We start from the raw sequence: 14,979 nt of genomic DNA on the forward strand, positions 1-14,979 counted from the left end.
CCTCCCAAGCATGATGTCCTTCTCCAAGGACCTGTCTCTCCTCACATGTCCAAAGTATGTTAGACGGAGCCTCAGAATCCTTGCCTCCAAGGAGCCGCCCGGTTTAACCCTTTCCAGGTAACTAACTAAAAGTATCTGGAAAAGGGAGTGTCAGGAATAGAGGTTATTGAATGTTAAATGAGTTGCTTTTTGAGAAAGTTCCTTAATGTTTTGTTCTCCTTCCCCTCTGTTGTACCCAAGTACAACAGAGATATTAGTAGACTCCCTTTTGTTAAGCTAAAAGAAAATCAGTAACTATTCTGTTATCCATTACAACTTTAGGTGGAGAAAGTAACAATTTTTTTGAACCGCTATCCTGTCTGAAATATCATTAGCTATTTAAGCCATATTAGCAGATAACTTATGAGTCAGCATTTCAAGTTGAGGAGCACCATATCATAGTAGAAACACTAGGGGAAATTGTTGTTGTTGTTGTTGTTATGTGCTGTTGAATCGCCTGCAACTCATAGCGACCTTATGTACAATAGCCCTAAACCCTGTTCTATCCGGTGCCAATCTTATTGTCTGACACACCTACCCCCATTACCCCAGTCACTGAATCAATCCATCTCATCAAGGGCCTTCTTTTCTTGCACTGTCCCTCCACTGTCCCAAGAATAATGTCCTTCTCCAAGGACTGGTCCCTCCTTGCAACATGTCCAGAGTATGTTTGATGAAGCTTCAGAATCCTTGCCTCCAAGGAGTAGCCAGGTCTCTATCTCCCCAGCACAAGCCTGTTTGTTCTCCTAGCAGTCCCTGATATATTCATTACTCTTCTCCAGCACCACAGCTCAAAGGCATCAATTCTTCTATCATCCCTAGTCATTGTCCAGCTTTCTGTTGCAAAGCAAGTAATTGCAAAAACTATGGCCTGGATCAGGCACGCTTATGGAAATACCTATCCTAATTTAGGGTTTTGAAAAGAAGATTCTGTTATTTCATCTCATCTACCCATTCTTCAGCATCTACAACTCTCTATTGTGAGTAAACATAATCAAACCAGTGTTACAGGGCATGCTTGTATTTTAAAAGTTGTGATCAAAAGGGCCCTAAACATTCTTAGAGCAATTTATTTTGGTTGTTCTGATTAAGATTAGATTAAAACATGATGCCCAAAGCAGATAAATAATCCGGGGGGATCATAATATAAAAGTTTTAAATATAATGTTAGATTGAGCAATGGCAGGTCCAGAATTGGTTATAAAACTGATTGGGCTAATTTTAGCAGTGATTTTTTTTTCTTTCTAACCATTAGAAAAAGCCACTGAAAAGGAGTCTCATCTTCAGAACAGTTAACTGTACTCATGCAAAATTCAATGAGGGTATTATGGCATGGATAGTAGTTAAGCTGGATCTTTGGTGCTGGTATTTAGCAGAAGAAGACAACTCTACCTTCTTCCTAAGCAATGTGCATCAGGGTTGGGTCCTTTCTCCATACATGTTCAATCTATATGTGGAACAAATCATTTGAGAAGCTGGACTCTATGAAGAAGAATGTGGCAGCAGGATAAAAGGAAGGATTGCCAACAACATGCATTATGTAGATGACATTGTTCTAGTTGCTGAAAGTAAGGAAGACTTGAAACCCTCCTGTAGACTCCACTAATGGATTGCATCTCAACATCATCAAGAAGAAAAAAATCCTCACTTCTGGACCAAAAAGCAACATCATAAGAGGTGGATAAAAGATTGAATTTGTCAACTATTTCATCTTACTTGTATCTACTACAATCATTATCGTTGGTACCAACAGTCAGTATATGTATTTTATTGGGCAAATCCTCTGTCATAAACTGCTCCAAAGCACTGAGGAGCAATAAGATCAGTTTGAAGACTAAGGTGTGCCTAATTCAGGCCATGGTCTTTTCAATCACTTCCTACACAGCTGAGAGCCAGACAGTGAATAAAGATGATAGAAGAAGAATCAGTATTTTTAATTGTGCTATTGGAGAAGAGCACTGAATGTCTCATGGACTGCCAAACAAACAGACATGTCTTGGGAAAAGTGCAGCCAGAGTGCTCCTTGGAGACAAGGATGATAAAGTCTTATCTCAGATACTTTCGGCATGTTGTTAGGAGAGGCTATTCCTTGGAGAAGGACTTCATACTTCGAAAGGTAGAGGATCAGCAAAAGCAAGGAAGACTCAACCAGATGGATTGACACAGTGACTGCTACAGTGGTATTGAACGTATCAGAAATTATGAAGATAGGACAGGGTTCATGTTGTTGATTGAGGGGCATGCCAGGCATGGCCCTAGAGAAAAGCCGGTTTCCTCATCTCTTCACACAGATGATTTCAGGATGAGCTCTCTTCAAACTACCAGAAGCCAGAAAGTCCATCCAGGTGGGAAACTTGAATAGAGTCAAAGGAAAGCTTGCAGTGGATAGAGGAGAATGCTGCATCTTTAGACTCTTCTGTTACTAGGAAGGAACCCTGCTGGCATGTTGTTGCTCTTATACCATCAAGTCAGAACGGACACTTAGCCGACCCTCAAGTGGGTTTTCAGGACTACAAATCACATAGGGGATGACAGCCCAGCTTCCTCCTCTGGAACAGCTGGTGGATTCTAACTGCCTGCCTTTGGGTTGGCAATACAACTCCTTATCTACTAGGCCACCAGAACTCTCTCCTGGTTGCATAATGTGTAACATATTAGGCTGCTAACCAAAAGGTCCACCATCCTCCCCACAGGAAAACAATGGACAGTGTTCTCTTGTAAAGATTTTCATACTTTGAATCCCACCTCATAGCAACCCCTAAATCAGTCTTAGAAACTTAATGGGGGGGGGGGTCGCTAAGAGTCAGAACTGACTCAATGGCACTGGGTTTGGTTTTGGTCTATTTCTAGGATGACAGATTAGAATCTTCCATTCCAAGGCAGTTGTGGGTAAAGAAGGTTGAGCTGGGTGGAAAGAGGAGAATGCTTGCAATAGGAATGCTCAGTCAGTCAGTAGGAGCTCCTCCCTTTCTGTCACTCTCATTTCCTCTTCCCTGTATTGAGGATCATTCCCATGTAAATCCAAATGCTGGTGAAAATTCTCAACAGGCCCTGATTATAAATGCTGAAGGTAGGATTATGAATTTGTAAGCATACTACTCTTACTAATCATTAGCCATTTATCAGATTATTATCTCATGCTAGGTACTCAGCTAAGTGCTTTTCATTTTATTTCATTTATTCATCCTGGTGAAATATATATCATTATTATCCTATAATAACAATAATAGCTTTTATTAGATCCATTTTCAGTTCAGGAAATTGAAGAAAGGTAATAGAATCTATTTGGCAAGGTCATAAAGCTAGCAAGTGGCAAATTCTAAAGTGCTTCTCTTAACCACTGTACTCTTACAGATGAAGGTGCTATTTTAGGAAGATCAGTCTGGTAGATGCATGGAAAATAAAGGAAGGTAACACTGGTATCAGGAAGGCAACTTAGAAAAGAGCTATAATAATTCACTTGTGAGGTGATAAAGGTGGACTAGGGTATTAATAAAATGCATAGACATTTCATAAAGTTACTTAAGATTTGCTATAGAGTGACTATAAACACTCTAGACATTGATGTAGATTGCAGCTAATATTTCCCTAGAACTTTCCTGATCAAATCATTCTTTAGAGAACAAAGCAAAAACAGGACAGTAAACCATGGGATCAGAATAAGCCTGTTGTTATTGTTAGGTCCCATCGAGTTGAGTACGACTCACAGCGACCCTGTGAACAACAGACGTGAACCCTGTCCCATCCTGCGCTGTCCTCACCGTCTCTGACTCACTTGAGCCCATTGCTGCAGTCGCTGTGTCAGCCCACCTGGTTGAGGGTTTTCTTCTCCCTTCCTGTCCTTCCACCTTATCAAGCCTGATGTTCCTCCAAGGAATAGCCTTTTCTAGCAACATGCCCAAAGTATGTGAGACAAAGCTTTGTCATCTTTGCCTACAAGGTGCACTCTGTTTGCACCTTCTCCAAAATATATGTGCTTGTTAATTTGGTCGTGCAAAGGATATTTAGAACTCTTCTCCAACACCATAGTTCAAAGGCATCCATTCTTCTTCTGTCAGCCTTACTCGTTGACCAGCTCCCAAATGCATAGCAAGTGACTGAAAAGACCATGGCCTAAATCAGGCACATCTTTGTTCTCAAATTGACATCATTGCTCCTCAATAATTTGGAAAAGTCCCTGACTGCAGATTTTCCCAGTGCAAATGTCTCCTGATCTCCTGATTGCTGGTACCAAGTATATTGATTGTGATGACCAGGCCCATAGCAGGGAGTGCCATGGCTCACATCCATAGAAGGGAATGTTTTCATGGAGTGACTGGGACCTTAAATGTGAAGCTGCAGCCTATGGAGGCTCCTTCACCTGAGCCTGGCTTGTGGGATATAGTGAATGAAAACTCTCTAGTCTCATGATTTCCACCCCTCCATCATAATAATGATATGGATGAGATGGATTGATTCAGTGACTGGAGTAATGGGAGTAGGTATGTCGGAGATGGTGAGATTGGCACAGGATAGGAGAGAGTTTAGGGCTGTTGTACCAGAGGGTCGCTATGAGTCACAGGTGACTCGACGGCACATAACAATAACATAATAATGATATTCTCCCCTTTGTGTAGTCTGTCCTGAGACTGGACACTGAGTGACATTCACAAGGACAGAGCACAGGTCAGCAGGGCGGCAGGGCTGGCAGCAGTCAGGGTGAACAGAGCATGCTGTTCCTGCTGCCAGACTGCAGGTTCCAGACGGCCGGACTGCAGAGCTGCTCAGACTCCAGGCTGCTTCTCCAACCTCTGACCAATCCAGTGATCCTGAATGTCTTTCTGGGAAATTCTCTCTTGCTTCAATTAGTCAGAATTGGACTCTGTTGCAACCCAGAACTCCAGCGTAGGTCCTCAGGATTTCCTAAGTGCTGCTTCAGGGGCTGAGAGAAGGGACACCGGAGGCCTAGTGAACACTCAGATGGGAAATCCCTCATGTGTCATGTTTTTCATGCTTTTACATCAGTCTTCAAGGTTTTAAAAGGAAAGTTGCCAGTGAGGTTCCATTCTCTCTCAAACAGCCCATTGCTATTGAGTCAGAGTCAACTCAGCTGACCCTCCAGCTGGTTTTTGAAACCTGTAAATAGCATGGAAAGAAACTGTCCATCTGTCTCCAGCTGAGCTGGTGGTGGACTCAAGCTGCTAGAGGAGTCAGCAATGCAACTCCTTACAGATTAGGTCACCAAAGGCTTCAATATTTTTAAAAGAGAGGGTATCAAAGAGATTATACTAGTTGATATTTTATCCGGCTAAATAGAAGAGGAAAAGACTAATATCTTAGCCTACAACCAGGAGAGAATAAACTAGATGAATCTAAGAATCAAATCCCTATGCATATCAAAAAGCTTCTCTAACAGTGTAAAAAAGGAAAGCCACCGGCTGGAAAAAATATTTGGTAATGACATGTCTGATAAAGGACTTATATCTAGACTTATAATATACTCTAGCACCTCAACAAGATAAAGGTAAATAACCCAATTGCAAAATGGGCACAGGATATGAACAGACATTTCACCAAATAAGACATTTAGATGGCGAACAAACACATGGAGAAATGTTCAAAATCCCTAGCTCTAAGAGAGTTGCAAATCAAAGTTATGAGATATCATCTCACCCCAGTAACAATAACAAAGTTCAACAAAGCAGCAAACAACAAATGCTGGTAAGATTGTGGAGAAATTGGAACCCTTATTCACTGTTGCTGGGAGTATGAAATGGTGCATCCACTCTGGAAGGCAGTATGGCGCTTTCTCAAAAAGTTGGAACTAGAAATACCATTTGACCCAGCAATTGCATTACTGACAATATACCCTAAAAAAATCAGAACTTTCACACAAACAGATACATGCACACACATGTTTATTACTGCATTGTTCATAATAGCAAAGAAATGGAAGCAACCCAAGTGCCCATCAACAAATGGATAGAAAAGCTGTGTCCTGGAGAAGATGCAACCAGAGTTTTCCTTGGAGGCAAAGATGATAAAGCTTCATCTCACATAGTTTGGACAAGCTGTTAGAAGAAGCTCTTCCTTGGAGATGGACATCATGCCTGGGAAGGTAAAGGGACAGTATATTCACACAATGGAATACTATGTTGCACTGAAAAACAAGGAACTCATAAAATATTATGCAATATTATACAAAATGGCTTCTTACCCTGGAGAACATTATGTTAAGTGAACTATCTCAGTCACAAAAGAACAAATTCTGCATAATGCCATTGTTATAAAACAGGACTGACACTGGGAGTTGGGAGAAATTATGCAAAGAGAAGGTAAATAATGAATAGTGCACGGAACAGATGAGGGAAAATATTGTTTAAAAAGAATATATGATTAGGCATTCTTTTCATGACAACAGTCCAGTACAAGAGTTGCATAGTAAAGTGGACGGGGGGAAGGAAATTGTGCAAGAGTGAATTAATTTTTTTAAAGAGAAAAGCAAACTGGGAGTAGGTAGGGAAGAAAATGTGCAACAATGGATGGAAATCCAAGGTTTTCTGTAAACTTTTGTTAAAACCACAATAAAAAATTATATCTAGAAAAAATCTTAGACAAGACTGAGGTTTGGTTGTGTGGTTTGTTTTTTTTTTTCTTTCATAAGTAAGAACTTGAGTTAGACAGTTCAGAACTATTGCTATGGCTTCCCACTGTCATTGGAAGCCTGAGTTTCTGTCTTTCTGCTTGGTCCTAGTAGTTCTTGGCTACAACCTGAAGGTCACCTCCTGACATAAGGTGGTGGCTGGAATTCTAGCCAGAAACCAAGCTTGAGGAAGAAAGACTGAAGGCACAAGAAGGACAAAATAAAGGTTCTTCCAGCCAAGTCACCTTCTGGGAAGCAGCTTTCCCACACAGCACTCCTACTTAAATTCCATGGGCCAAAGCTCACTCATATGGTCACACTTATCTACAAAGAAAGTAGGAAAATACAGTCTTTTGTTCCAGATGATAATGTGTTCAACTAAAATTCTGGATTGTTAAGAAAGAAAGAATAATTGGGGTATGCAGCTAGCTGTTTCTCTGTAATGCCTTCAGTGATGAAAAATAGGAAACCACCCAACAGTCCATAAGTCCAAAAGTAGTTGTGCAGTTGTCATTGAGCAGCTCTAGAATGCCATCAAAATCTGAGCCATGTGGGCTGCACTGGAGGTGGTGGCCACAGGCCACAGTCCATAGGTTCCATTTGTTAAAGAACCATCCCCACAGCATGGAGTCCCCAAAAAGACAAGATGCCATTCTCTGCAAACATCATGGTGAAGAGGAAAGGTGGTGGTTGTTGATGTTATTGATAGGTGCCGTCAAGTCGAATACAACTCAGAACGACCCTATGAACAAAAGATCTGAACCCTGTTCTATCCTGTGCCATCCTCCACTTCCTGACACACAAGAGCCCACTGTGGCAGTCACCGTGGCAGTCCACCTGGTTGAGGGTCTTCCTCTCCTTTGCTAACCCTTTCCAGCATCATGTCACTCTCCAAGGAATAGCCCCTCCTAGCAACGTGCTCAAAGTATGTGAAGTGAGGAAAGCTTGAGGGAACAGAGTTGCACACCTGAGATTGCTGAGGAAAGGGAGTAACATCCCACCTGGAGGGTTGGACCTGAATGATTGCCAGTATCTGAGTGTTGGGGAGGCACATTGCCCACTATCAGCCTGTTTAGAAGATGGTGGCTGCAGCCATGGAAGAACTTGAAATCTTAATTGGGATGACTATGAACTTGGACTTGATACCATAGGATTTGGTCTAATAACTTGTTCAGGAAATGCTCAAGGTGTTCATTATCAGGCAAGCTGAGCTGTAAATTTCCATTTTCCCTAAAAGGTATCCATGTGCTTATAAACTAAGGGTGCAATAAAAGATATTTTAAGTGTTAAAAAAATGAGAATGCCACAAAGGCCCAGTTCTATCCTCTGACTTTCCCATCCTCAGTGTGCTTGCTCTGTTCTCCAAAAGCTTCCCTCATGGTGAAAAGACAGCTATCTACTGCTAGTGTCACATCCTAACACAACTCCCTGAAAAAGATAAAATTCTCTCTTGTTGTTTTTGTTGTTGTTATTGTTAGGTACCCTTGAGTCGAGTATGACTCATAGTGGCCCTATGAACAAAAGATCTAAACCCTGTTCTATCTTGTGCCATCCTCACACTTCCATTGCAGCCGTCACTGTGTCAATCCACCTGGTTAAGGGTCTTCCTCTCCTTCACCAACCCTCCACTCTTCCTAGCATCATGTCCTTCTCCAAGGAATAGTCCCTCCTGTCAACATGTCCAAAGTATGTGAGGTGAAGCTTCATCATTCTCACTTCCAAAGAGCACCATGGTTGCACCCTCTCCAAGACATATCTCTTGTTCCTTTGGCCGTCCATGGGATGTTCAGTGCTCTTCTCCAACACCACAGCTCAAAGGCAGCAATTCTTTTTTCTGTCTTCAGTAAGGAAATGATTCTCGGAAGCCTTCTAGCCTACATCTTCTTATGTGTCATTTGCAAATATTGTGGTTCAAATGTCATGCCTGTGCCAACTATCAGAAAGGGAGACTAGGCCATTGTAAAAATAATGTAGGTGGTGGAATGAAGATGGCCCAATCTGACTTCTATTGACTTCATGTAGGGGAACAGTGCCTGTTATCAACATCCACAATGCCAAACCAATTCCTGGATGGTCACACAGGGCCTCCACATTCCCATACCTGGTTCTACAAATTACACCTTCAATGGTATTTCTGTACTACTGGTATAAAATCTGTTGCAGTGACCACACAGAACTCAGAAGCATACTTGTCATTATGGGGTTTATTAGGCAAGTTATCTAGTTACAATTTAGGTTGGCTACAAGATACAATTCCTCCATCAGGACAGCTTCTGCAGCACATTCACAAGCCCTTTGCCTTTCAGCCTTGAGGCTTAGTTGGTGTTACAAAGTTCTCTTAGCCAGTTATAGTTCTCCCCTCAAGCCTTCAGAAAACTTGAGCAAAGGTCCCTGGATCTGACTCCATAGGGCAGCAATCCAAGGTCAGCTGTCTTAGGTCAGTCTCTGGTTTTCTGCTGAGGTAGCTACCCTCATATAGATCCTAGTCTGCCTGGAGCAGGAATCTCTGGCCTTGAAAGATACACAGTGCATTCTTTGCTGCTAAACCTACTCAATTGTGACTCGATGAAATGGGGGAACAGACCAATCCCATAATGATTAGTGTATGGACACTCTATTTCCGGTTCCCACTTAGTCATGTGATAAAAAAAAAACAAAACACACAAACAACCAAAAAAACACAAAGCCAATGGCTCAGAAAATAATTTTGAACAATGAACCCATGACACCACAGCCATCAAGCTTCCCAGATCAACAGGGGGGACAGCTCTCCACTCTAAACAAGGACTAGGTTAATTCAGTCTCCATAAGGAACACAGCCACAGAGAGAGAAATGCATGTCTGAGCGAAATGGAGATTCTGTAAGGAAGGAAAGCAAACAAGTGTATTTGGGATAAGCAGTGGTGGCACAGTGATAAAGGCGCTGGGATGCTAGCTTGCAAGTCAGGTGTCTGTGCTCCTTGGCTGCTCTGGGGACAGAGGTGTGGCGATCAGCAGTCCTATTCTGTGAAGACTACAGTCTCAGAAACCCTATGGGACAGTTTTCTGTCTTTACAGGGTCGATATGAGTCAGAATCCACTCAACCAGAGTGGGTGTGCTTGGGGTTTTGTTTATCAATGAAAAACACCCTAATGGTGCAGTGGTTAAGTGTTCAATTGCAAACCAAAAGGTTGGGAGGTCAAGCCCACCAGTTGCCCCACTGGACTACGATATGGCAGTGTGTTTCTGTAAAGATTTCTAGTCTTGCAAACCCTGTGGACAGTTCTCCTCCGTCCTTTAGGGTCTCTATGAGTCAGGATTAACTAGATAGCCATGGATTTGGTTGCAGAGTTCAACTGTTAGTGTGAGTAACCTTGGTGACACAATGGGGCCTGCTGGGCTGTTAAATGAAAAGCCTGCCTTTAGAAACAACAAACTGCTCCTTGGGAGAAAAGACCTGGGATCCACTCTCATAAAGACTGCAGTCAAAAAAGCTCATGGACACCTTGCCTCGAGCACAGCCAGAGAAGTGATCGCCTGAGAACCATCCCACCACAAAGAGTTTCCTACTCGCAGACAACTACTCATATGCAAGTTCAAGCTGAAGCTGAGGAAAATTGAATCAAGTCCACAGGAACCCAAATTTGACCATGAGTCTATCCCACCTGAATTTCAAAACCGTCTCAGGAACAGGTTAGAGGCCGTGGACGTTAATGGGCTAAGACTGGATGAGCTGTGGGAGGATATCAAGAGTATCATTCAGAATGAATGCAAAAGTTCATTACAAAGACAGAGAAGAAAGAAAAGACCAAAATGGATGTCAGAAGAGACTCAAAATATTGCACTGGAGTGACGAGAAACCAAAGCACAGAGAAGAAATCAAGATATTAAGGAGCTGAAAAAAAGATTTCAAAAGGCAGCGAGGGAAGACAAAGTATTCCAATGAAATGTACAAGAAACTAGGGTTAGAAAATCAAAAGGGCTGAACTCGCTCAGCATTTCTTAAGCTCAAGGAATTGAAGAACAAATTCAAGCCTCGAATTGCACTACTTAAGAAGGCTTTGGGCAGAATATTAAATGATCCGGGATGTATTAAATGAAGATGGAAAGAGTATACAGAGTCATTATACCAAAAGAAATTGGCAGACACAGAAGAATTTTATCAAACAACATATGAACAAGAGCCTATGGTGATGAAGGAAGAAGTTCAAGCTGCTTTGAAGGAAATAGCAAAAAATAAGGCCCCAGGAATTAATGGTATACTGGTTGACATATATCAACTAACAGATGCTGCCCTGGATGTGCTCATCAAGTTGTGTCAAGAAATCTGGAGGACAAACTTGGCCAACTAACTGGAAGAGATCTATATTTGTTCCCATTCCAAAGAAAGATGATTCAACAGAGTGTGGAAAATATTGAACAATATCATTAATATCACATGCAAACAAGATTCTGCTGAAGAATATCCAAAAATGACTGGAACAGCACAACAAAGAACTTTCATAAGTGCAAGCTGGGTTTAGAAGGGGTCGTGGTACTAGAGATATTGTAGCTAATGTTAAATGGGTCTTGGCTGAAAGCAGGGAATACCAGAGGAATGTCTATCTGTGTTTTATTGACTGTGCAAAGCATTTGACTGTATGGATCATAACAAACTGTGGCTGACTCTGAAAAGAACGGGAATCCCAGAACACTTGATCGTGCTAATACGAAACCTATACTTGGACCAGGAGGCAGTCATCAGAACAGAGCAAGGAAACACTGCATGGTTCAAAATTGAGAAAAGTGTACGTCAGGGATGTGTCCTATCTCCATACCTTTTAAATCAAAATGCAGAACAGGTTATCCAGGAGGCTGGGCTGTATGAGGTGAAATGTGGCATCAGAATTGGAGGAAGATTCATCAACAATCTGCGTTATGCAGATGACACAACCCTGCTTGCTGAAACTGAAGAGGACCTGAGGTGTTTCCTGTAGAGGGTCAAGGACTGCAGCTTTCAATATGGATTGAAGCTGAACATCAAGAAAACATAGATCCTCACCACTGGGCCAATTGGCAGCATCATGGTAGGCTGTGAAGAGATTGACACTGTTAACAGCTTTAGTTCACTTGGCTCCACAATCAACATTCTTGGCACCAGCAGGCAGGAAATGAAAAGATTAATTGTATTGGGGAAAGTCTGCTGTCAGAGACCTCCGAAGTACTGAAGAGCAATGACATAAGTATGAAGACTAAGGTGTGCCTGATACAAGCCATGATCTTTGTAATTACTTGCTATGCATCATAAAGCTAGACAATGACTAGAAATGATAGGAGAATTGATGCCTTTGAGCTGTGATAGTGTAGAAGAGTATCGAATATACCATGGACTGCTAGAAGAACAAATAGGTTTGTCCTGGGGAGGGTGAAACCAGTTACTTCTTGGAGGCAAGGATTCTGAAGCTTCATCTAACATACTCTGGACATGTTGCAAAGAGGGACCAGTCCTTGCAGAGGGACATCATGCTTGGGAGGGTGGAGGGACAGTGCAAGAAAGGAAGACCCTCTATGAGATGGATTGATTCAGTGACTGGAGTAATGGGGGTAGGTGTGGAGACAATGAGACTGGCACAGGATAGAGCAGGACTTAAGGCTGTTGTACCTAAGGTCGCTATGAGTCACAGGTGACACAGCACATAACAACAACCAAAATATTGAGAGTTCAAATCCATGAGCTGCTCCACAGATGGGGAGTCTCCTCCCATAAAGATGGCCACTGTCCTGTGCTGCAATCCCAAAGTACATGGTTCAAACCCACCAGGTGCTCTGCTGGAGAAGGGGCAATCCCCTCCTTAGCCAGTCGAATTCAATTGGATAGCAAACAACAACAAAAAAAATGATGGCCACTGTAAGTCAAGACTAACTTAAAAGTAATGGGTTTCTTAGGGAGCTCTGGTAGCCTAGTGGCAAGAAGCTGCTCTGCAATCCTGAAGGGGCTTGGTTTGAATCCACCAGGTGCTCTTGCTGCAGAAGGAGGGGCAATCTTCTCCTGGGCCAGTTGGATCCAATTTGACAGTATACAACAGTGCAGGGTAAAAAAGACATTTTCTTATATATGACGTTACAGGGATATTTATTCAAATGACTACCTTGATGGGTGAGTGCTACAAAGCAAAGGTACAAGTGTGGGGATCTCTTGAGGAAACTACTTGGCTGGGGAGTGACATACTATAAAGACCTGCTAGACACCATATACCTTCATATTGTATTGACAAGATCCCTGTAGCCTGGACAGCCATGCTGCCAACTTCCTCAAATGATTACATCCCTCCTTAAAGGAGACCAAAAAGTCTGTCCTAGACACTACAACATCCATTTTATTCACTAATACTGCCAATGAATTGGCATCTTCATTTCCAGTCTAAGAATTGATCTTTGTGGGGATTCCTGTAGTTAAATAAGTTGGAGGCACATGACTCTAGTAATTTATTTCTTTAACAAACAACAGCTAGTTTGAGCTCTGGTAGCCTTATGGCAAGAAGCTATTCTGCAGTCCAAAGGTACATGGTTCAAGGCAACCAGCTGCTCTGTGGGAGGCTCCAACTCCATGGCACCCAACAACAATAACAGCGCAGCTAGTTTGGGGAAAACAAAAAGCTGACCTGCAGTAGTACCCCCATGAATTCTCCTGTTGTTGTTGTTGTTAGGTGCCATCAAGTTGACTATGACTCATAGCTTCCTAAAGACCCTATGAACAGCAGATTTGAACCTGTCCTATCCTGAACCATTCAGAATCTCTGGTATACTTAAAAGTATGTCACTGTGTCGATCCTTCTAGTTGAAGATAGTCTTTTCTGCCATCCAGCCACTTATCTAAGCATGATGTCCCTCTCCAAGGAATAGTCTCTCCTACTAACATGTCCAAAGTATGTGAGACAAAACTTTGTCCTCTGCCTCCAAGGAGCACTTTGGCTGCACCTTCTCCAAGGTATATCTGTTTGTTCTTTTGGAAGTTCATGGCATGTTCAGAACTCTTCCACAATTATACACATTTCAGATGCATAAGAAGCAATTGAAAAAAAATCTTTTTTTTTCCTATAATTATATTTTATTAATTTTCATAAACATTTACAGAGATTTTGGGCTTCCACTCATTCATTGTTGCACTATTCTCTCTACCCTCCTCCCAGTTTGTTCTTGTCCAAATGCCACAGTGCTTGTCAAAGCCAGTTCTGATTAATCTTCTGAAAAAAAATCTTAACTTGGATCAGGCACACATTAGTCTTTAAACTGACTGTATTAGGCGCAGATACAATGTAGAGGTGGCCAAGTCTGACTTTACTTGCTTCCAAAAGGGGAAATGTCCCCATACATCCATAGTATCATCCAAATAGCTACAAGATCAGATATGCCACTGCACATGCTCCTACACCTACTACCAATCACTGGGTCCAATGGTACTGGTAATTGACTCACAGACCTTACTCACAGTTGTAGGTTTAATAAATAACTCACAATTTATTAGGGAAATAATTATTGGAGAGTGGAGGAGGCAAGGAATATCATACAGTGCAAGTTCAGATTTAGTCAAACTGTTCCAAGCCTGATTAATACCAAGACAAAATTTCTCAATTAATTCAGACAGCTTCTCAGTCAACAAGTGAAAGTCTAGTTTCAGCAGCACAAATAAAGCTCTGATTTCCTCAATCATCCAGCAAACTTTACCTCAGAGCAGTAGTTACAAGTCAGCTGTTCCTGCAATCATCAAGCAAGCAAAACCTTTAACTACAGCTCCATCTCCAGGGTTCCTCTGGTTACACCCTGCCACAGTCTCTTCACAGCAGGGCCCTAGTCTCTTCACCATCTGCCCTTGTTCTCTTCACCCTTTCTCCACCACCATCATTCACAGTGTGGAAAGCACTTTCCTATATTGGTCCCACAGCTGTTGAAGGTTTGGAAGACCTTGTGTCTGCAGTTGAGGTAGCAGGAGACCATGCTCCCACCAGGGGCTAACACAGTGGATGTTGTTGACCCTTCAGCAGGTTTTCAGAGGCAGTTAATTGCACAAGAGGAGATTGCCCATCCTTCTGTGGAGCAGCTAGCTGGTGGATTTGAGGCACATGCCTTTGAGATTGTAGAGCCGTTTCTTACCACTAAGCCACAAGAACTCCATAGAATAGCCAATGTTCAAGGTTTCTGACACCACACACTGACATCCTTGCTCTTTAGAACTTTGGAGAAATGCTGGACAGTAGATTTTCCCTGAGAAAAGTGATAATTTTACAACACTTAATTGTGCTCTTAATTTATTCAGGATAAGTAATTTACTCAGCATAAGTAAATTCTCCTATTTGCCTGA

The sequence above is a fragment of the Elephantulus edwardii genome, unplaced genomic scaffold (assembly GCF_000299155.1).
Source record: "Elephantulus edwardii isolate Elephantulus edwardi_28Jun2011 unplaced genomic scaffold, EleEdw1.0 scaffold00086, whole genome shotgun sequence".
Taxonomy (NCBI): Eukaryota; Metazoa; Chordata; class Mammalia; order Macroscelidea; family Macroscelididae; genus Elephantulus; species Elephantulus edwardii.